This window comes from Tenrec ecaudatus, chromosome 7 (genome assembly GCF_050624435.1).
Source record: "Tenrec ecaudatus isolate mTenEca1 chromosome 7, mTenEca1.hap1, whole genome shotgun sequence".
NCBI classification, from domain to species: Eukaryota; Metazoa; Chordata; class Mammalia; order Afrosoricida; family Tenrecidae; genus Tenrec; species Tenrec ecaudatus.
This window is the reverse complement of record NC_134536.1, coordinates 98114935-98136744: the sequence shown is the minus strand read 5'-3', so window position 1 is coordinate 98136744 and position 21810 is coordinate 98114935. Positions and strand designations below refer to the sequence as shown.

General features: G+C 38.3%; 1 protein-coding gene across 2 annotated transcripts in view; it reads left to right on the top strand.

The window, feature by feature from the left end:
* Nucleotides 1-21810, top strand: part of MYO6 (myosin VI) — a 172449-nt gene that overhangs the window by 26005 nt on the left and 124634 nt on the right. The window contains exon 2 of one of the 2 annotated variants that reach the window (XM_075554868.1): nt 1387-1530. The exons of the other annotated variant lie outside the window; for it this stretch is intronic. The gene's annotated coding sequence lies outside the window, so the exon portion shown is untranslated. The remainder of the gene's footprint in view (nt 1-1386; nt 1531-21810) is intronic. 2 annotated transcript variants of the gene reach the window in all.

Sequence of the window (21810 nt, the reverse complement as noted above, 5' to 3'; positions counted from 1 at the left end):
TAAAAAAATTCTCCTCTTTGAAGACTATTTTTGCTGTGACTATAAAGGAAGCATTTTACATTAGGAATCATTGTTTTACTGATCCCATTAATAGAGGAAAAGACTAACACCAGCATAGAAATACGATACTACATTCTGATTCTGGAAGAGTTGGGAGTAGAGGATCAATAGCACAGTAAACCAGCCTCGACAAAAGTTGGCTCACATCAGTCATGGGTACAGAAGTTAGCAGATGCTTCTTCAGTTGGAGAGGAGGAGAGCTGAGGATTTTTTTTTTCCTTATTGTTTTCTCTTTTTTCATGTCAGGTAGGCATGAGTTCATTTCCTGAAGTTATATAGAATGGAGATAATTTTGGGGCCTTGAATGGCAACATATATTGGTGATTTTAGTAGATATAGTGATCATTAAAACAGTGACCAAATTCATCTACACACATTTATATTTCATAAACCATTTAGTGGGAGAAAATATTAAGAAACTGGAATTGATTAAATTGGAGGAAAGAAGACTAATGTGGTTTAGGCATTTTTTTTTAAGATACTATAAAGAAAGGTTTGCACTTAAGCTGCATTCTGAGACATTTAGATCAGTTTGTTTTGCTTGTTTATTCATTTACAACTATTTGACTGCTTACTCTGTAGAGTGGATTATATATTGAGTTGTTAGCCACAGGTTGGCAGCTCAAATCTAACAGCTATTCCACAGGAAAAGATGGCGCTTTCTGCTCTTGTAAAGATTTAAAGCAGTGGTTCTCAACCTGTGGGTCGCAACCCCTTTGGGGGTCACCCAATTCATAACAGTAGCAAAATGACAGTGATGAAGTAGCAACTAAAGTAATTTTATGGTTGGGGGTCACCACACCATGAGGAACTGTATTAAAGGGTCACAGCATTAGGAAGGTTGAGAACCACTGCTTTAAAGTCTTGGAAAGCCAAAGATGTAGTTCTGTTTTGTCCTATAGGGTCAACATGAGTCAGAAGCAACTCGATGGCCATGAATTTGGAGGGTTTTTTGGACGGTGGTGGTAATATATCAGAATGGGTTATAGATTACCTTGGTGGACTCACCAGTCCACCTTAAAAACCTCTCCTCGCCCCCTCCCATATAAATTTGCAATCCAAAGCAAATATAAATTTATAAGGCATTTTATTTAACAGGTAATATAAACATTTTCTGTTTAAAATTTTATACCTAATTGAATGATAGATTTTGTAAAATTTAGTATTATTTTAAAAATTAGCATTATTTTTAAAAAAGGAGTCTCTTAGCTTTCAATTCCCATCCCATCTTCTATTTTTGTGAAAAATCTAGATGCCTTAGATGGAGAATTATTTTTACTTCGATGTCTACAAGATTACTTTTCTGTTGTCTTCTCCACATTGCAGAGAAGGTGCTGTTTTGCAGAACTGCACTTGTATCCCCATAGGCCATGAGCTCTCTTCAATAAATAGGATCTTGTTCCTCCCAGGAGTTGGAATGTGTGTTTGCGGTGGTGCACGGAGAGAGGCAGCATCTGCACGGTAACGAGGGTAAGAACATTCTTCTGTGGCTATTAGCAGGCGCCAAAGGGAGCACGCGGGTCCCCTCTGGGTTGAGAACACATACAGAGGTACTGCTGCCTCAGCTTCGGCATTGAGCGCGGGCTTGGCCTCGTCCCCGAATGCTTTGGATGAGATGCCGTGGCAGCTGTCCAGCCTGGAAATATACCTTCTCAGGTTGCAGGCCCACCTTGGCTCATGTGAGGGTAGCATATGGGGATAAAAGCACCCTAGGTGGATGGCTGCATTGCCAAAGCTCAGTCGCCTAGCTTGAGAGCTATGCTGTTTGATCTGCTGACATTCTGAGAGCTGATTCCCAAATACAGGTCGGACGGTGTATGTGACCTGTAAAAGGATCCTCTCCTTTTCCAGTTAGCTAGTCAAGTCTTCTGCTCTATTCACTTGCTGTTCGTTTAACACTAATTTCGTTATTGAGGAATAATTTTGAGGTCTTATCAAAATGTAGGAGTCTTGGTAGTGTAGTGGTTCTGAGTTGGCATGCTCGCTGCAAGGTCAACAGTTTGAAACCACCAGGTACTCTTCGGGGGAGAGGAGGCTTTCCGCCCTCCTGAGAGTTACAGGTTCAAAAACCCACAGCGGTATTTCTACCCTGCCCTGGAGAGTAACTCTAAGTCAAAATCCATTGCTGGCAGTGAGTTTTTGAGTCAAAGTTGAATAATTCATTTGTTTGAGGGAATATGGTCTGTATCAGAAATTCAGTAGTGCTATGAAGGAGTGGAAAATGGCTTTTCAATGGAATTGATGGAAGTATTTCCAATAACAGTAATTAACATCATTTACAAGGTAGGTTGAATCCTGATATCTCCACTTTAAGATTCATGCTATTTACCTTTTAACTCTCAGTTTAATTTATCCTAGTCTCCGACCTTTACTGTCTCTTTTCCAGCCCCATGCATCTATAAATAATTTATGCCAACACTTTAAGTATTGATGTATAAAGTAATTGCCTTTCCCTTTCTGTAGATTTAACTCAGTTTGGCTAGTGATTTTATTCTTTTGTCTTCAAGATCTAGTACCTTGTCCCATTGTAATAGATGCTCAATAAATGCTAATTTTCAGTGAATAATTGTGAAGCATTTCATTATAACTTTGGGCTGTGACCATACTGCCTGCATTTAAACAGAATTGTTTTATGCAAATACAATACCTAGATCATCCCATCCACATAAACTATATTGGGGTGGAGCGGTTGGGATACACGGGGTTTAACTGAAGATACTTGTGAGCACCTAGACTAATGCAGGCACAGAATACTATCAGCGATGGTAATGAAGAGTAAAAAAAAGGTGAAACAGCGGAGACAATGTAGAACTCTTTCATTAATAATTTGGAAAGATGTGGCATAGGACACGTGGCAGAGATCATTTCTCCGTGTGACAATCCTATTTAAGCTGTGCTTCTTTGCCCGAGTTTTGTTGAGGACTCTGGTTCTGACAGCTGCCTGTGTGGCATGGTAGCCCTGGGTTCCTCAGGGCTTTCAGAGTGTACTGTTGGTCCTCTGCCTGTGGGGAACCGTGGGGGACTCCGGCCTCCCGCCCTTCCATTAGGAGCCAAGCACAGTTTCTATCATCAACCTCTAGAGTGAAATAAATCCCTTTGAAAAATTTAAAAGCTGTATTTAACAAGTTTGTGTATGTTCTGGTTTATGTTTTCAACCCTCTATCATGCAGTTTTGTGAACTATTTTTCTTTCTGGCCTTAGAGTTAATAATCTCACTATGTAAGAAAGATAGTTACACTTGGACACATATATGTGCTTATTGCATCAGTTAAAATTTAGGGCTTTTCTTGATAAAAGTTACTTTAAATATAACACTTTAAATTGTAACTAATGTTGTGGGTGAAGGGAGACATCAGACAGTGTAAGACATGACAAAATAATAATAATTTATAAATTATCAAGGGTTCATGAGGGAGGGGGGGGCTGGAAGGGAGAGGAAAATGAGCTTATACCAAGGGCCCAAGTAGAAGGCAAAAGTTTTGAGAATGATGATGGCAACAAATGTACAAATGTGCTTGACACAATGGATATATGTATGGATTGTGATAAGAGTTGTTCGAGCCCCAATAAAATGATTAAAAAATTTGTAACCAAATGTCATTGAACAATTTTTATAGAAATTTTTAAGTAAGAATCCAATTTGCCATATAAATTTTTACTTAAAACACAAATCTAAAAAGTGGGTGGCAAAGTAACAAGTTTGGAAAATATAAACTATATAAAAGAAAATAATAATTGATAATACCACAACTTAGAAATAAGTATTGTCATTTTTTAATGTATTATTTGTTAAGAATTAAATTTAGCCTTCCTTATTTACAAATTAGAAAAATATCCTACTTTTGCCTAGATTTTATTTTTTGTAATCAACTATTATCATTTCTCAGCGTGTATGTTAGTGCATGATTGGAGAGTGACACTTTATTTTTTTCCTCATTTACCATTGAGAAAGGACAATCCCACATTTTGGTCTGTTATCAGGGAAGTTTTTTCCTCTTTTAAAATTTTATCTCTTCATAGTCATACCTAAGTAACTCCTGCTTTTGAATAATCTATTTTAAATGGTGTTTAATTTAAATGACACATTCTTTAGCCAAAAACAAGTGAAAACGCTACAGATAGAGTTGCCATTTCTTTAGATGACCAGCTGGATGCCTTTCTCTCTCCGGAAGTAAGCACTGCCGCCCTCTGATTTTTAAAAAAATAAATCATTTTATTGGGGCTCATACAACTCTTATCACAATCCATACATACATCAATTGAGTAAAGCACCCTTATACATTCATTGCCCTCATCATTCCCAAAATTCACCTTCCACTTGGGTTCCTGGAATCAGCTCATTTTCCTTTTTTCCCTCCCCCTCGCCCTCTAATTTTTACAATTCCATGTGTTCCACTATTACTTACAGTATTAGACTTGTACAGATATTTACGTTTGCATGTATTTTCTTGTACTGTACATGTTGGAAACTATTATCTTTAATTGGTGCATGTCTTTCTATAGTCCAGATATAGTATTATTTTTAAAGCCACTTTATTGATAGACATTTAGATTGTTGTCAGTTTTTTTCTCTTACAGTGTTACAACAAACATCCATGGATATGTGCTTCCTTACTTCAATCTTATATGAGGAAGGGCTGAGTCAGAGAGTTTATCAATTAAAAGTTCTGGGTAGTGGCGTAGTGTGACACATTGAATTGCTAACTGCAAGGTCAGCAGTTCAAAACCACCAGCCACTCCTTAGGGGAAAAATGAAACTTTCTATACCTGTAAAGACTTGAAGCCCCAAAAAATAAAATAAAAGAGTTGAAGCCTTGGAAATCTACAGGCACAGTTCTACCCTGCCCTATAGAGTCACTGTAAATCTGAATTGACTATGGCTGTGAGCTTTGGGTGGCACAAATAGTTAAGGTACTCTGTTGCTGGCTAAGAATTTGGACATTTGAGCCCATCCTGAGGTGCTATGGGAGACAGGCCTGAAAATCAATTTGCAGAAAAATTAGCCATCGAAAGCCTTATGGATCACATTTCTACCCCAACACACATGAGGTTACCATGAATTGGAATCAACTAGGTCAGTGTTTCCCAAAGTGGGCCTTCCTGCAGCCCCCTAGGGGTGAGGAAGGGGGAGTGCTGGAGCAATCCAGTGGCCTGCAGGAGTAGATGTGTGCCGTTTATCCTGGATTTATGGGCTATACTAAGGTAGTCCTCAAGAGTTTTGCTTCTACTACCATATACCGCATACACTCTAGTATGAGCTGACCTGAATATCAGCGGAGGCACCTAATTTTACCACACAACTGCATTAACATGTGCTGAAAATATGGTTTATCCACGAGTATATACAGTATGTTTGTTTTAGGGGATTTGAAGTCTCTGATCATAATACATTAGAAATTCTATAGAGATGAATTTGCAGGGTCTAACTTAACATACAGATGTTGAACCATTTGGATGGATGAGGAATTCACTCCTGATGTGTTCAGTCAGCAACTATTTACTAATTCTCTATATAGCATAGGGATGGGTAGGACATGGTTCCCTACCAGAGCTCAAAGGAGAGATTAAGATTGATCAGCAAAGTCCAGGTCAAACCAAGCAGAAAGAAACGAATGCTGTGTGAAGTTAAAAGTGTATCTTGGCCATGCAGAGGGAGGGGCACCCAGTCCTGAGCGAGGTTGTGCTGGAAGACGGAAGGAAGGAGGAGAGATAATTTCTTAATTCTTGAAGCAGGAGTACAATTGCAATTCGTGGAAAATAGGGAGAAGTCTTTCCGGCAAGGGAAGTGCAACTTGTGTGCATGGAATGCTGATGTTTCTCTTGGGGTCCAGAAGAGTATGTGTTTAGTACAGGACGTTGTTGCCCTGGGAGAATTTGAACCATTCAGTCCCGTGAGAGGGTTACTGTATGAGCACCTCCATCTACAAAATGGAGTTGACGTGTTGATCACCTTTCCAGGTGTTCAAGATCACATATGTTTCCTCTAGTGGCCCTTGGAGAAACTACTGATAAGATCAGACGAAGGATGGGGGCAGTGCAGTGTTACCTAAACCGCACATGGACAGATGAGGAGTTGTGCTGGAGTTCCGCGTGAAACTAATTATGCTGAGTGACCTTACTTCAAATATTAACGTAAGGCGAGGCGAATTTTGTAAAATGTGGGCTGGATAATGGAGATAATTTTGGAATGAGCTTCACTCAGTAGAACTTTCAGAACCATGTTTTCCTTTCCATTTGGATCATTTGCTTTTTCTGGACATTTTGTTGGAAGTTAACAATACACTGGAATACAGTTATTATTCTTTAATTACAGAGCATTGTATCAATTTAAAATAGCTTTTTGTTGTGGATTTATCTTGTTTCTGTCTTCTTTCTCTTAACCTGATAATTCTATGCAACGATGTCTTACTGCTGCTGCTTCCACGGAATCTTATTTTTTATTAGTTCTAAAAATTAACAAAAAAGAAACATATAAAGGACTCTTCTGTTTAGTTATTTATATGGCTGAGAAATCCCTTCTAATTCCCCTTTTGCCTCCTGGTCCTTTAGCGTCATGCACTGAGTTACTGTTTCCCTAACCAGTCTGCTGCTCAGGCTGTCACACTTTTCATCTAGCTCTGAGATCTCATCCCTAGATTCATGTTTCCTTTCTCTTCTTTCCCTTTTTCCTTGTAAGCCTGTTTCCATTGCCCTTGTTTCCTTGCCCCATATCCATTATTTTTGCACATACTAGCTCTTAAGCCGAAAACAGATTCTCTCTGTTTAGCCAAGGATTCTGGCTGTCTTCATGGACCGCTCTGAAATCTGCTTCTTGCAAATTTAGGCTTTCACAAAAGAACAAGGGGTAAGTCTTTGATACCCCCAGAGAGCCTTTTAGTCTCTCTTTCCCGCGGTGCCTCTAGCTTTCTCCCAGTGTTTCCGTGTCCTGAGAAAGAGCCTACAGACACACAAGGGCTTGTTTTGATTTTAGATGGGAAATATTGCATGGATCACATGGTTCACTGAACCGGGAAGCCCATTTGTGAAATTGGGGCATCCAAATTGACTACTAGTTAAATGGGGTTTAAGCACCCCTCCCTTCCTGTGTTCTGGTGACCAATTCACAGGGTGGAGATCTTTATTTGAATAATGAGACACTTTACAGAAAGGGTAGATTCCACTTCTAATGTAGCATTTGATATCTCATTTGTTATTATCATTTTAAACATTTCACTAACTGCAAATACTGATGTCTGCTGTAGTTAGACAAGGTCTTGGGTGTGTCTAACAGGTGAATAAAATGGATTATTTTGGTGAGGCACCTCTACTAAAATCTTCTTGTTAGGTGCCTAAGCTGATGCCGACCCGCGCTGGGACTGCTGGGTAGGTCTAGCCACAAAGCATTTGCTTGGCTAAGTGCTTAACCAGTGTACCCCAGGCTCCTACTAAATTCTAGGACCCCCTATATGGCAGTTTTGACTGTCAATTAGTGATTTCCAGTATTATCGAAAAGCTTGGAAATTTGTCGTCTTTTAAAATACACAGCAAAATGAATTTTTGTGAATCTTACAATTGGAGAAATCAAAGAGACCAGTCTATGTTTTAGTAATAAGCACGTGGCCACTATGAATTGGAATGGACCTGAGGACAGCTGGTACCAAGCGATGGAAGGAAGATGTTTGCGTATAGTCTTTGTTCATCAATACTTGCCTTCTGTGGCACAGTGGGGAGGAGGCACAGTGGAAGACTTTAAAAAAAATCATTTTATTAGGTGCTCACACAACTCTTATCACCATCCATACATTCATTAATTGTGTAAAGCACATTTGTACATTCGTTACCCTCAACATTCTCAAAACATTTGCTCTTCACTTAAGCCCTTGGCATCAGCTCCTCATTCCCCCCCTCCTCCCCATGAACCATTGACAATTTATAAATTATTATTTAGTCATATCTTGCAGTGTCCGGCATCTCCCTTCACCCACTTTTCTGTTCATCGCCCAGGGAGGAGGTCATATGTAGATCTCTGTAATCCATTCCCCCTCTTTCCTCCTCCCACCTCCCTCTACCCTCCTGGTCTGGCCACTCTCAGCACTGGTCCTGAAGGGATCATCTGCCCTGGATTGGTGGTGTAAGAGTGCTCAGATGAGGAAAGGCGACACAAGGGTCTGGAGTTGGAAGAAAAGTTGAAACAATCCACTTTGGCACAGGGAACAGGGTGCTGTTGAAAGAATTAAGAGTACACTACAATCAGCCTAGGGAAAATAAAAAAATCATGGATGTGACAGGAGTAGAGATGATCAGGGACGTGTGTACGTTTACTTAAGCAAAGTAAAAGAGGGTGGAATGAAGAATAGAGATCTGGCAGAGAACTAGAACACCATTATGCTGGGCATTAAGGGGTGGTGATGGAGTTTAAAGCTCTGAGCCATTTGTTGTCTAATTTATTGATCCGTGGAAGGACAAATGCAGATATGTAGGGAGATCCTCACTTTTTTTTTTGCATGAAAGGATAGCAATTTAATAAAATATAAAATACACTAAAATGAGTACATTCTGTAAAAATAGTTTTCATTAATAGCCAACTACTTCTTTTAATATTATATACTTTTGTTACTTATTTCCAGAGATCCTCACTTTTTGGTTCATTATGGCTTTTAAAACTCAGGTACGGGGAGAAGGAAATATAAGCAATCTATTTTGATTTTGGGTAAACAGAGGATTGAGTTCAGCATAATGTGGGAGTTGAATTGGTTTATATGATATTTTCCCCAATAAGTTAGTCTTTTGAAACTAAGAGTCTCTCTCTCTCTCTTTTTATTAAATAGTTTTATTGGGGACTCTTACATCTCCCATCACAATCCATACATTCATCCATTGTGTCAAGCATGTTTATGCATATGCTGCCATCATCATTTTCAGAGCATTTTCTTTCTACTTGAGCCCTTGAGATCAGCTCCTCATTTTTTACCCCTGCCTCCCCTGCCCTCCCTCCCTCATGAGCCCTTAATAAGTTATAGAGTATTATTTTCATATCTTACAGCATCCTCTGTCACCCTTCATTCACTTTTTTGTTGTTAAGTCCCAGCAACATATATCGTAAGAAAAGCTGAAAAAATTCTGCTGAAGTGCCGTCCTTTGAGGAACGATGGCATGCTAAGATAATTAAGAACCCAAGTTCTTAATTTGTCAGGTTTATGCACCTTTTCCTTTGTGCTTACAGACTGTGCCTTGTTCTAAATTCTTTCCAAGTCCGAGTTCATGAAAAGAATCTCCTATATATACACTTCTAGAAGCTTTTTTATTTGCCTTTCACATGTATGAGGGAACTTAAAAGTTATTGGAAAAATGCAATTAAGAGATAATGAAATCTTTTCCCCCAGACACTTTGAAGCCTCACTGTAGATCTATATTCTACCTGTACATGATTTCTATCATGTATAATGTGAGGTAGGATAAGGCTCAATTTGTTTTTTCATTCAAGTCCAAGTATATTCGGTGTTCTATGACATTTATCAAAAAACATTTCTACATTATTTTACGTGTTTTTTTCCACATTAAAAATTTTATTCTCAACTTTAAAAGTAATCCTTTTTATGCATGGCTATTTTTGATGCAACTTAAGTACCATGTATAAGTCTTTATTCAGTTTCAATGATCAGTTAGTCTGTAGACAAAAGTGCTATTACCACACTGTCATGTTGTAGTTTTATAATGAATTTTGACTTCCCATCTAGTTCTTCTTCAAGAGTATCTGAATTATTCTTGGCCCTAAAATATAAATTTTAGTGTTATCTAATCAGGTTAAAAAAATCTGTTGGAATTTTAATTGAATTGCATTGTAACTGTAGGTCACTTTGGAGAGAAATAATATCTATAGTATTAAGAGTCTTCTCATCTAGAAAATAGTATAATCATTAATTTGTTTAGATCTTTGCGGAATTTTCTGAATATTTTATAATTTTTTTCTGCCATAATCTTTAATGCTTTTTTCTTTTAACTTTTGTACTTTTCTAAGGTCAGACTTTCAGAAGAGTTGCAGGAACAGTACTATACAAAGGATTCCTGTATACTTTTTACATAGATTTCTCAACAGAACACTGCACGCACACACACACACACGCACACGCACATGCACGCACACACGCACACGCACGCGCACGCACACACACACGCATGCGCACGCACATAATTAATCTTTTTCAGAATCTCTTGAGTGTAGGTTGCAGGCATGCCCCCCCAAACACTTCAGTGACTATTTCCTAAAGACAAAATTATTCTCTTAACTGGGCACAGACAATGGTCAATACAATTGTTCAGAATCTACACACCAAATTAAGAATTCACTAGTTGTTCCAAATGCGTTCTTCATTGGGAAGAAAATCCAGAATTGTGTTGCATTTCATTGTCATGTCATGTTGCTTTAACCTCCCGTCACCTGGAGCCAGTTCCTCATCTCCCATGTGTTTCATGACCTTGACATTTTTGAGGAATATAGATAGAAAGCTTCTAATTTTGGTCTTGTCTGCTGTTTCCTGATGATGATATTCAGTTTATATTTTTGGCATGAGTGCTTCAGAAGTGATGTGATACAGTTAGCAGAATTTTGGTCATTTGGTTAAGTTGGTGTCTGCCAGTTATATGTAAAATTACTATTTTCCACTTTACAATCAATACATATCTTTGGGGGATGCACATATTTTAAAATTAGATTTATCCTAGGTACTTGATAATGTTTGATGCTATTTGAATGATATCTTCTCCCACCCTTGTGAACCCTTGTTAAATGATAAATTATTATTATTTTCATATCTTACACCGACTGCTGTCTCCCTTCCCCCATCTTTCTGTTGTTCATCCCCCTGGGTGTGAGGATGGTGTTAATGCATCGATCATTGCTATCGGTTCCCCTTTCCATTTTCATTCTTGACATCAGTTATTTCAGTTTTTTATTTGTACTTTTTTCTTTGTCAATCATACTCATAATTAATAATTTTCATTTGTCTTTAATTGCATCCAGATCTGCTATGCCTTATTGTACATTAAAGTAAACATCTCTCATAATGCTGTAGACACAGATAAAGATGCCACAAAGATATTTCTGTATATGTTAGAAAAGTTAAAACAAGTCTAGGTTAGAGTTTATAATTTTGAAGAATATCTCAAAATTGTCTTGTTTGTGCTTTGGGAAAAATTGCAGTTATTTTTAGTAGTCCTCCAGTTACCCTGTATTTTCCACAATCCATGTAGACAATTTGGTAGCATGTAGAAGTTAATGTAACAAAAATGCTCTATGTATTCTGTCAGAAGAATGTCTTCCCTGGGGGTCCATAAGAGCCATTTCCCAGGGAGTTGGAGGTCAGTTACAGGCTTCATTGGAAGAGGGATGAACAGAGTGGTGAGGGATGGTGGAAAGGAGATCACAGACAAACCTGGGAGCTAGCTTGGGCATTTGAGTGTATGCTGTATGTGTGGTGGCAAACAACAAAGTGTGTTTGGTGCACAACAAATTGGTTCAAAACAAAGGCCTGGTTTGTGCTGTGCTCAAGGATTTGGACACCATAACACCCTGGTGGCCTTCCTTTGTCCGTGGGTTATCTTTAGGAGTTGCTGATGAAGGTGCATGGGAAAGGCAGCATTCCCAGTCTACACCCACCTGACCGCTGTCAGAAAGAGCCACTTTCCTGTATGTAGCTCCATTAAAAACAGGAACAACAATTTACAAAATGCAAATTATGTACATTTCAGATAATCAGTTTTTGTATTCTACAGTTCAAACTACATTTCAACACCCCCAGTAGCTTACCCTACACCCCCTCCTTTGAATTTTCTTTTCTCTTTGGTGGATTACTATCTTCCCCTTCACCCAAGTCAATAGTTGTCAATCCTCTAGCCTTTTGCTTCGTCTTTCCTCCCTTGCCTTCTTCTGCGTAATCCCTAAATATTTTCCCTTTGGTATGAAAGTAATTTTCTTTATAACAGTGATCTCATTCAATATGTGTTCTTCTGTGACTGGCTAATTTCACTTAGCATGTTCTCCAGATCCATCTGTACCTTGAGGTGTTTCATCATTGTTTTCTAGTGATGCATAGTATTCCAGTATGAATATTTACCAAAATTTCTTTATTCATTCTTCTCCTGATGGGCTTTGAGGGAGTCTCCATCTTCTTGTTGTTGGCAGCAGCGCTTTACATGGTGTGTGCACAAGTTCATCTGATGATGGTGCTATTAACCCTATTTCTTTAGGAGGAAGAGCCAGCAGTGGGATCTCTTCCCAGTTATTTGAGGCTGCGCCATATTGCTTTCCACAGTTGTTCTGCATATTTACAGCGCCACCTATTAGGGTTCTAATCTCTCCACACCCTAGGGTCTCAAACATTTATTTTTGTGTGTGTGTTTTTAATTTGGCTGCCATTGTTGATTTAAGATGATATATATCATTGTGGCTTTGATTTGCATCACCTGGATGGCTAGTGATTACGAACATTTCTTTATATTTGTTGGCATTTGTATGTTGTCTTTGCGGAGCTGTCTGTCCTATTTTAAAACCGAGTTATGCGTCTTTTTAGAGATTAGTTCCCTTCTGCTGTGTTATTTTCAAAAATGTTTCCCCCACTCCTTGGGTTCTCTCTTTTCTTTTTAATCATTTTATTGGGGGCTTGTACAACTCTTATCACAATCCATAAACCCATCCATTGTGTCAAGCACATTTGGGCATTTGCTGTTCTCACCATTCTCAAAACATTTGTTTTCTACTTGAGCCCTTGGCTTCAGCTCCTCATTTTTACCCTTCCCTCCCTGATCCCCCCTCCCTCATGAACCCTCGATAATTTATAAATTATTATTTTGTCATATCTTACATCGTCCATCGTCTCCCTTCACCCACTTCTCCACTGTTCGCCCCCCAGGGAGGAGGTTATATGTAGATCCTTGTAATCGGTTCCCCCTTTCTCCCTCACCTTACCTCCACCATCCCAGTATCGCTACTCTCACCACTAGTCCTAAGGGGTTCACCTGTCCTGGATTCCCTGTGTTTCCAGTTCCGATCTGTACTGGTGTACATCCTCTGGTCTAGCCGGATTTATAAGGTAGAATTGGGATCATGATAGTGGGGGCCGGGGGGTGGGGAGAGGAAGCATTTGAAGAACTGGAGGAAAGTTGTATGTTTCATCGTTGCTATCCTGCACCCTGACTGGCTCGTCTCCTCCCCATGACCCTTTTGTAAGGGGATGTCCAGTTGCCTACAGATGGACTTCGGCTTGGATTCTCTTAATGAAGACTTTTGATACATATACATGTCTTATTTTTAGAAGGTCCCAGTCATTTATTTTGTCTTTTATTGTGTGTGCCCTTTCTTATATTTAGTAGTATGTCTGTGGCCTATAATAGAAATCTTTTAAAAAATCATTTTATTGGGGATTCGTACAACTCTTTTTGTTTTTTTGGCTCGTACAACTCTTATCACAATCCCTACATACATCCATTGTGTCATCCGTTGCAAGTAACTTTTGTACATTTGTTGCCATCATTGTTCTCAAAACATTTTCTTTTTACTTGAGCCTTTGGTATCAGCTCCTCATTTTTTTCCCGAATAGAATTCTTAAGTGTGTCCCTATTTTCTCACTGATGACCATCATAACTCTGGGATTATCTAGGCATATTTTTGTTGTATGTATAAGAGTCCTAGTTTAAAATGCTCTTTGAAAATTATTATAAGCATTGTGAAATCTCTGAAAAACTTTAAACTGAATAATTCAGAATCAGACTTGCAATTTAGAATTGTCACCTTGGTGGCATTGTAGTAAAAGTTACTTTTATATTAAGTTTTTTATTTAAAAAACTTTGGAAAAGCATAATACCACTATTTAAAAAACATGAATTTATATCTCCTACTTTACTACATTGACTTAAGATTCCTTGGGTATTTCTGAGAAAATTATATATAAAAATATGTATAATAGCATGATAATTAAATTAAAATATTAGTATTGTTATTAATATTGCTGTAATATTTACTTGTCATTTACTCCCGTCAGCAACAGTTACAAAATCCCAATTATGACTTGATATGTCATAATGACCAAAATGAATATAAAATGTATAACTCTTTAGTCATTTTCTTTTTTTTTTGTGAGTGAGAGTGAGTGAGAGATTGAGAGAGTGAGTAGGTGAGTGAGTGAGAGTGAGTGAGAGAGAGAGACAGAGTGAGTGGATGAGTGAGTGAGAGAGTGAGTGAGAGAGAGAGACAGAGTGAGTGGATGAGTGAGTGAGAGAGTGAGTGAGAGAGAGAGACAGAGTGAGTGGATGAGTGAGTGAGTGAGAGAGAGACTGAGAGTGAGTGGGTGAGTGATAGAGTGAGTGGGTGAGTGGGTGAGTGAGAGAGTGAGTGAATTAGAGAGTTGAGTGAGTGAATTAATGAGAGTGAGTGAATTAGTGAGAGTGAGTGAGTGAATTAGTGAGAGAGTGAGTGAGAGTGAATGAGTGTGAGAGAGTGAGAGAGTGAGTGAATGTGAGAGTGAGTGAGACAGTGAGAGAGTGAGTGAGTGAATTAGTGAGAGTGAGTGAGTGAATTAGTGAGAGAGTGATTGAATTAGTGAGAGAGTGAGTGAGTGTGAGTGAGTCAGTCATTTTCTTTTAGAAAAAAATTTGGTAAATAAAAAGTTGGATTATATTCTTATTAGAAATTTTCTATGATGCCAGTTTTAATGTAACTGGAATATTTAGGATACATTTACCTTTGTAAATTATCTATGATGGACTTAGTGTACCTCATCCTCCCCCTTCCCCCCCAACATGCATGTAACATTTCTAGAGGGTTTACTGTGCCCTTGGTTTGAGGATACAAACAAGAATCAGATGTGATCCCTATTATTAGGGTACTTCAGTTAAGGGGCTGTGGTGGTGTAGTGGTTATGCATCGGACTGTGATCTGCAAGGTTAGCAGTTTGAAACCACCAGATGCTCCTTGGGAGAAAACAGTGCTTTTTGCTCCTGTAAAGAGTTAGTCTAGAAAACTCATAGGGACTGGTCTACCCTGTCCTATTTTCAAGCTTGTTAGAGTTGGCATTGACCCGATAGCAATGAGTGAGTGAGTCAGCTTAATGGGAAAACCTGAGTGAGTAAATGTTAGCAATAAAAATTTCCTGTGTTAAATTTTTTCTGGCTAAATAGAGGAAAGAACTAGGAGACAAAAGACATTTATAGTTATGTATAAGTATATGCATACATATATATTAATATATAAAGATTGTGATACAGTTCTATGTGCATATACTTATATGTTAAGTATTAAGGTAGCAGATGGACATTGGGCCTCTATTCAAATCCTCCCTCAATGCAAAAACACTTTGTTCTAATAACCTGGCCTTCTGTGATGCTTACCTTCCCTATATGATCGTTGAAGATAAAATGGGTACATAAGCAAATGTGAACAAAACTGATGGTGCCTGGCTATTAGATGATGTAGCATCTAGGGTTTTATAGGCTTAAAAGTTAAACATGCAGCCATCGAGGGAAGCACAAAGCCCATTGGGAAGAAGTACACCAGCCTGTGTGATCATGAGGTATCAATGATATCAGGTATCAGAAGACCCCTCCCCCCAAAAAAACAATCATATTGATGTGAATAATGGGGGTCAGAGTGGAGGCCCCAAACCCATCTGTAGACAATTGGACATCCCCTCACAGAAGGGTCACAAGAAAGGGACAAGTCAACCAGGGTGTAGCATAGCACCAACAAAACATAACATATTTCTCTAGTTCTTTAATCCCCCTGCTCCCAGTAACATGACCCCAGTTCTGCTTTACAAATCCGGCTAGATTGGAACATGTACACTGGTATAGATAAAAGCTCTTGACACATGGAATTCAGGGCTGATAAATCCCTCAGGAACAATAATTGGAGTAGCAAAACCATGAGGGTAGGGGGGGGAGAAGGGGGAGCAAGGAGGAACCGATCATAATGATCCACGTATACCACCACCCCCCATCCCCAGGGGAATGAATAATAGAAACGTGGGTGAAGGGAGACAGTGGTCGGTGTAAGATATGAAAATAATAATTTATAAGTTACCAAGGGGTAATGAGGGGTGGGAGGGTGGGAGAAGGAGGAGGAAAAAGACAAGCTGATACCAAGGACTCAAGTAGAAAGAAAATGTTTTGAAAATGATGATGGCAACATATATATACAAATATGCTTCATACAATTGGTGTATGGATTGTTATAAGAGCAGTAAGAGCCCCCAATAATATGATTTATTAAAAAAATTCCTGCTGTGTGGGATATGTGGGCACAAAGGCGAGAAGGAATGGTAGGAGAAAAGGAGATTTGGCTGAGGCATGCGGGGTGCTCCAGCGTGGAGGTGATGGCCAGCGTGGTTCTGGGTGATTTTGCAGGAAAGCTGAGTAGCAGTGTTTGAGATGGCATCAGTCTGGAGAACTGGAGGGCTTGCATTAGTGGAGAAGGACTGGGTCTGGTCGATCTAAAAACAGAGGCGAGAGATTGTACATAAAGAGATAGTATTTGCTATGCAATAAGCAAATTAAAAAATTTAGGTGATGTGTAACATTAAAAATGCGAATTACTCTGTATGGTACAGGTACAACTGATGAGATGCGGGGCAGATGGTGAGAGGTCTATAACTCACTGCTATCTAGAGTACTTGTTCCAGGTCATCAGCCATAAAGTAAGCTTTGCTCTCAGATTTGTGCTGTGCTTGCCAGTCCCTTATCTGGTTTTATTGGCTCTAAAATATTTTGATGAACCCTAAATGCACAATTACTTTATGTAATTCTATGAAAACTAATCAGTACTAATTTTATAGGGAGTCTATTGAATGTTAACGATATCTCAGCTTAAACATGCTGGCATGGGAAAACATTTAAGATAGGGTATTTTATTAGATCTTTACAACAGCAGCTTCAGGATATATTACCCTCTTATAAATGTATACAAATTTTGGGGTAACTTCTACAGATTAAAAAAAATCAAAGCAGTAGTTATTTACTTTTCAAATACTGCAATGCTCTGTACTGATTTTTAGTTTTCTATTTTTATCATTTAATATTTAGCTTGTTTCTAAGTTCTCTTATGATTTTTTTGTAACTATAACTTCAGACCATATATTTACAGGTAGACTTCTGATTATTTTCTTAAAAATTTATGCTTATGATTGAGAATACCAGGTCAGAAAGCCTAAACATTCTTAAGAGTCTATGCATCTCCATGGTTCTTTTTTAACCTGTTGTCCTGATTTACCGTTTTCACTCAGCATTTATTTAAATTTATTTCCCATTTTATTGGTGATTCTTACAACTCTTGTTACAAACTGTACATCAGTTGTATCTGACATATTAATACATATATTTCATCATTCTTTTCTAGACATTTACTTTCCATTGAGCCCTTGGGATCAGCTCCTCCTTTTTTCCCTCCCTCACTCCCCTCATCCTCCATGGCCCCCTGATAGATCGTAGATTGTTAATTTTATTTTCAAATCTCACTCTAACCGCTGTCTCCCTTTCCCTCTGGTTTCTATTGTTCTTCCCCCTGACTGGGGGTGTGTGGTTATCTGCTATTCATTGCGATCTGTGCCCCCCTCCCTCCCCTCCTCTCTCCCCCTTTCCCGTAGCCTTTTAGTATCTCTATTCCCATTCCTGTTCCTGGGTTCCATGTGTTGTGAGTTTTATCTCTTGCATATACCTAGGTACATGCTCCCGGCTAGTCTAGATTGGGAGGCAGCACTGAAGTCATGATAGCAGGGTGGTGGTGGTGGGAGGAGGCTGGGTAAGGAGGCCTCCAGGAAACAGAGGTATATTGCGTGACCCATTAGTGCTCAACTGCACCCTGACTGACTCACCCCCTCCCTGTGACCCCTCTGAGGGTGGATGCTCCATTGCCCATAGATGGGCTTTGGTTCACTCAGTATTTAAAGTGTAAGTTCTAATTTATTTTCATTTGCATTGCCTATTCCGGTGAAAACTTTTCTAATTCTCCAAGCAAAGAATAGTGTGCTATTTTAATTTGCATGCTTTGGACTACTGTTCAGATGGAACGTTTCTGGAATTTTTTGTGTGGTTCCAAATATACTGTCAATTAAGTATACATACAACTATGCAGCTGCCATAACAGTTTAAATTACAAGATTGATTTTTCCCTGCTTTAGCATAATGACTGGACTTTTAGTTGTGAAGAATGACTAATGCATTCAGAAAATTTTAGTCTCTTGTTGAATTTCTTATTTTGATTTGTTTCCTAGTTGTGGATTTTTCTAAGTGAGTTTCATGTTTTAAAGAATAAAACAGAATATAGCATGTTTATAGCCCTGTTAATGCTGCCATAAATTTTTCTGACCCCTGGACTATGGTCCCAGGCCTGCAGGCCCAGTGACTCATTCCCTCCAGGTGTTTACGTATAGCTAAGAATTTAATATACCTTTGCCCTTGTTTGCTCTATTATAAACATGTATCTACTTATAGTATATGCAGATATGTTTAGAGAACTGTCATCTGCTAAACATATGCCTATGAGTGTAGCACCTTTTGTTGACTCATTCCTGCTCATCTTGCCTGGCTGCTGCTTACAGATGCTTGCTTGTGATTTCTGGTAATGGGGAATTGTGTGTGTGCATTGCCTTTGTTGTTGTAACTCTTAAATTTTAATGATATAAATTTAAATATACTGTAATGTTGTGAAACCTGATCAAGTGGCTGAAAATGATTACATTTTGTTAGTATGTGCTAGAATGTAGTAGCAGCTGAACACTTGACTGCAGATAACTTGGGGTCTCCTTTAAATGATAGCGCAGATGCTCCTAAGTTCTTTCCTTTTGAGTTTATACCCTTAGTGAAACAGTACTTTTGTAAAAAAAAGAATGTTGATAGAATGTGAAAATGTAGCCAAATATCATTGAACAATATATATAATAATTCTTTTCTTTTTAAAGTTTCTTAAATAAATTCTTTAATGAGATCCTAATTTGCTATGCAAACTCACCAATACACAATAAAATATATTAAAAAAAATGAAAAAAATATTTCCACTGTGACTTGTTACCAGGATCTGTTTTAGTATTTATGAAGCAGAAGCTTTTGAATTGAGCATTTTAAAAGTTTATTTTTTTAAGGCACATTACTTGCTAACTATTTAAAAAATGACTTGTGACATTACAAGGGGGCTTCAGAAAGTTTGTGGGAAAATTCCATTATCTTTTGATTTCGTTTTCCTGGGAACCTCCTGAAGCCTTTATATGAACCATGGTGCTTTCATTTGAACTCTTCCTTGAAAAAAAAAAGGGGGTATTAAATAATAAGTAAAGGCTAGACTTTTCTATGGTGAAATGTTTTTACCAGTAGGCTTTGCTAAAAACATATTTTTCCAAAAAAGTAAAGAAATTGGCACAATTTTGTTGAAAGCAAATGAATGGACAAAGAGGAGCCTTGTCCTGGTGCTCTGCTGTGTTCTGTGGCTATGGATGACTCAACTTTTCCTTGACTCTGTTTTTGTATTTGGAAATGGACACAGTAGCATTAATTATTGATAGTTTATTATCTAAGATCAGTCAAATTTTGATATTCTGCTTAGTAGCTGGTATGCCAGTCACGGTGCTGTTTGGGTAGAAGATCATTCAGAACCAGTCGCCGAAGGCCGTGGATGCCAGCAGAAGACCGACATCCGTCTGCAGGGTTCCCACATGGATTGAGCTCCAAAGAATCCCATCTGACAATAGTTGAGGGCTGTGAATAGCCTTGTTATTAGACAGCATTGTAAAGCTCATTATGGCAGATGTAGTTTGGTTAAAATGTAATATTTTATCATTTGATCTCCCTTTTGACCCATTTTAAAATTGTTTCAATTAAAAAATAAGTGAAGGGGAACTACATATGGATGAAGCCTTCAGTGACTTCCCTCTACCACAGATCACGGATGAGAATAGCTTTGGTTTGGTACCATGCACAGTGCAATGGAAAGTAAATTGTTGCAGATTCTGTTAGGCTAAAATTTAACCCTTTATCATTCGATTTCCCTTTAGATCCGTTTTAAATTTGTTCTAGTTTTTAAGATTTTTCTGCCTTTTTTGAGGTTTAATCTGTTTTACTTTGTTATTAGTTTGTTTTTGTTTATTTATTTATTTATTAACAATTTATTGGGGCTCATACAATTCTTATCACAGTTCATACATATACATACATCAATTGTGTAAAGCACATCTGTACAGTCCCTGCCCTAATCATTTTTTTCTCCTCTTTTCTTTTTTTCCATTTTATTAGGGACTCATACAACTCTTATCCCAATCCATACATATACATACATCAATTGTATAAAGCACATCCATACATTCCCTGCCCCAATCACTCTGAAAGCATTTGCTCTCCACTTAAGCCCCTTGCATCAGGTCCTCTTTTTTATTTCCCCTCCCTCATCTTTCCCCCCTCCCCCATGTGCCCCTGGTAATTTATACATCGTTATTTTGTCATATCTTGCCCTATCCGGAGTCTCCTGTTATTAGTTTTTTTTAAAAATGTCTTTCTGTATAAGAAATCAAGGATAGGTAATCTATAGAAACTAACTGATTAATGGTTTCTGGGGGGTTTATCAAGGGAGGTTGGGGGAAAATAGGGAGCCAATAATGGGTTCAAGAAAGAAATATTCTAAAATGGATTGTGGTGATGGCTGTACACCTCTGAACATGATTGGACTGTTGAATTATACGATATGCCAATAAAATGTTAAAAAACAAAATTATAACGACAACAAACAATTGTTCAGTATATCAGCAGGAAACTGCCAGAAATTCAAGCTTGATTTAGAAGTTAGATTACTGATATCTAATGGGTCTTAGCTGAAAACAGAATGCAGCAGACAAGTGTTTACTTGTGTTCTATTGACTAGGTAAGGGTATTTTACTGTGTGGATCATACAAATTATGGTTAACAGAGTGGGAATTTCAGAGGACTTAGTTGTGCTTATGTATAGACCAATAGGCAGTCATTCATTCATATAGACCTGCAAGATGCTGCATAGTTTAAAATTAGAAAAGGTGTATGTCAGGATTCTATTCTTTCACTATATTCAATTTATATGCTGACCAAATAATTCAAGGATTGTAGGAAGATTTATTACGGTATGTAGATGATACAATCTTACTTTCAGAAAGTAAATATTTGAAACTCTTACTGCTGAAGATCAAATCCATCAATATGGATTACATTTCCACATAGAGAAAAAAGATCCTCACAGGTGGATCAATAAGCAACATCATGATAAGCTGTGAAAATACTAGGTTTGCCAAGAACTTCATTTTACTCGAATCTATAATCAGTGCCCATGGAAGCAGCAGTGAAATGAAATTATGTATTGCGCGGGGCAGATTTCCTACTACAGACTCTTCTGAAGGATTAAAAAAGTAACGCTGTTTCTTTGAGGACTAAGGAACCTATGTCCAGACATTGTACTTGAATTCTACTGAATTATTACGATCCTTCCAGTCATAATCCTTATAGGATATACAATAATTCTAGTTTTTATATACCCGAGCCTGTGGTCTCATTTTGGCTCGTAAGACGTTTGAGGAAGATACTGATAGGATTCACCCGGGAGTAGTTGTGACAGGATTTCCTGCAATGCTATCCTGCTGCATATAAAATAAGCCAAGTGTGAAGCAGGGGCTGTGGTCTCATCACTGGCAGACCCAGGGGTGGAATGCTTTCTCTAGCTCCAGCGTTGGTTTACCCTTGCCTGACCCTCGGGCTGTGGACTGACCAGTACCCACC